The 2,588-nt window shown below is 51.1% G+C and overlaps 1 pseudogene; it reads left to right on the top strand.

Moving 5' to 3' along the window:
* The first annotated feature begins 543 nt into the window (after positions 1-543).
* LOC112391707 (negative elongation factor C/D pseudogene) lies at positions 544-2,280 on the top strand (annotated as a pseudogene).
* Positions 2,281-2,588: the final 308 nt, after the last annotated feature.

Below are 2,588 nucleotides of genomic sequence, written 5' to 3'. Positions count from 1 at the left end.
TATGTAGCAGGAAAAAAATTAATAAAATCAAGAAAGAGAAAATTCTAACTTGAATGGAAGATTCAATGAATGAAGAGGCATAGCAATAGCATATAAAAATACAAGGCATTTGATCTTAGTCACTAATTTTGAGTCAAGATTTGTGTCAGAATTATTGCTTTTGATCTCTTGAGTGCCAAAGGTTAAAGGGACATGTGATTAGATTTTGACAGAATATATTAGTTGTCTGGAGAAAGTATAGTTTTTCCTGATTTTTAAAAAGAGTAATAATTTTATCTGAGTATACATGCAGCATGTGATCATTATAGAGAAGCATCTCAATTGGCCAATGAAATCACCTCTGGGACATAAGACTCAAATTACAACAAAAGTAGACAGTAGAACTGTCCTATTATCTACGCAGGAAAATGCATATTCCTATCAAGAAAGATCAGTTTTAAGTACTAAAGCTTTGAAAAGAAGGGGGAACAGATCATAATCCTGTTTCTCTTCCTAAACAGGCAGTCAGGGTAGAGGACGGCGAGGGCCCTGACGGGCGTCAGCATGGACCTGGACCAGGTCGACTTCGGGAGCGCGGCAGAGTTGGGCGGCCAGCAGGAGGGGGGCGATGCACAGGGAGAAGAGGACGCCCAGGTCCAGCAAGAATGCCTGCAGAAATTTTCTACCAGGGATTATATCATGGAACCCTCCATCTTTAACACTCTGATGAGGTATTTTCAGGCAGGAGGGTCTCCGGAGGAGGTGATCCGGCTCTTATCAGACAACTACACAGCTGTGGCCCAGACAGTCAACTTGCTGGCCCAGTGGCTCATTCAGACAGGGGTTGAACAAGTGCAGGTTCAGCAAACCGTGGAAAACCACTTGAAGACTTTACTGATGAAACAGTTCGACCCCCACAAAGCAGATTCTATCTTTACTGAAGAAGGAGAGACCCCCACTTGGCTTGAACAAATGATTGCACATTCCACGTGGAGAGATCTTGTTTACCAACTGACTGAAGCGCACCCAGACTGTTTGATGCTGAACTTCACGGTCAAGCTGATTTCCGACGCAGGATACCACGGGGAGATCACCGGCGTGGCGGCAGCCTGCCAGCAGCTGGAAGTGTTTTCTAGAGTTCTCTGTACCTCTCTGGCTACACTTTTGGATGGAGGAGAAGACAACCTTGCAGAAAATCTCCCTCAGTTTGCTAAGATGGTGTGCCACGGGGAGCACACGTACGTGGTGGCCCAGGTCCTGATGTCCGTGCTGGCCCAGGAAGGGCAGGGGGGCTGGGCCGTGCGCAGGATAGCACAGGAGGTGCAGCGGTTCGCCCAGGAGAGAGGCCGCGATGCCAGTCGGATCTCTCTCGCACTGGGCACAGCTGCCTCCTACCCCCGGCTGTGTCAGGCCCTTGGGGCAATGTTGTCCAAGGGGGCCCTGAATCCGGCCGACGTCACTGTCCTTTTCAACCTGTTTACCAGCGTGGACCCGCCTCCTGTTGAACTCATCCGGGTGCCGGCCTTCCTGGACCTCTTCGTGGACTCACTCTTTAAACCAGGGGCCAGGATCAACCCGGACCACAAGCACAAGTACATCCACATCTTGGCTTATGCAGTGAGCGTGGTGGAGACCTGGAAGAAGCACAGGCGTGTGAGCGTCAATCAAGGCGAGCTGAAGTCAACGGCCAAAGCTGTTGAAACTGTTCACAGTTTGTGTTGCGCTGAGAACAAAGGGGCTTCTGAACTCGTGGCTGAGCTGAGCACCCTCTACAAGTGTATCAGGTTTCCAGTGGTGGCCATGGGTGTGCTCAAGTGGGTGCACTGGAGCGTATCAGAGCCGAAGTACTTCCAGCTGCAGACCCACTGCACCCCCGTGCACCTGGCGCTGCTGGACCAGATCAGCACCTGCCACCAGCTCCTGCACCCCCAGGTCCTGCAGCTGCTGGTGAAGCTCTTGGAGACGCAGCATTCCCAGCTGGACGTGATGGAGCAGCTCAAGCTGAAGAAGACTCTCCTGGACAGGATGGTGCACCTGCTGAGCCAAGGCTACGTACTCCCTGTGGTCACTTACATCCGCAGGTGTCTGGAGAAGGGGGACACCGACATTTCCCTCATTCGCTACTTTGTGACCGAGGTGCTGGATGTGATCGCGCCTCCCTACACCTCTGACTTTGTGCAGCTTTTCCTCCCCATCCTGGAAAACGACAGCATCGCTGGCACCATTAAAACAGAAGGTGAACAGCACCCTGTGACGGAGTTTGTAGCTCACTGCCGCTCTAACTTCATGCTGGTGGACTGATACACAGCGTCCTCCAGAGCTGGAGCAGAACATTCCAGGAGACCCATTGTGGAAAAACCCTTTCCAGAAGCTATCGATGAAGAGGCCCAGTCAGCATCCTGGCAATGGGCTCTGGAGGGAGGAGGTGGAGAACTTTTGTAAAAAGGAAAATGTTAGCAGTGCAAGCGGAGAACTGCAATTAGGAACAGTCCCCTTTCCTTGTAAATCCAGGGCTACCCCTAAAATCCTGTTTTCGGTATTCATTTCCCCCAATATTGGAAATAGGTTCCCGTTATCCTTCGTGATGTAGCCAACGGGCAGCCCCAGGG

The sequence above is a fragment of the Neophocaena asiaeorientalis genome, unplaced genomic scaffold (assembly GCF_003031525.2).
Source record: "Neophocaena asiaeorientalis asiaeorientalis breed wild unplaced genomic scaffold, Neophocaena_asiaeorientalis_V1.1 scaffold150, whole genome shotgun sequence".
NCBI lineage: Eukaryota > Metazoa > Chordata > Mammalia > Artiodactyla > Phocoenidae > Neophocaena > Neophocaena asiaeorientalis.
Note: the sequence above shows the minus strand (reverse complement) of the source record. Positions and strands in the feature narration are given on the sequence as shown.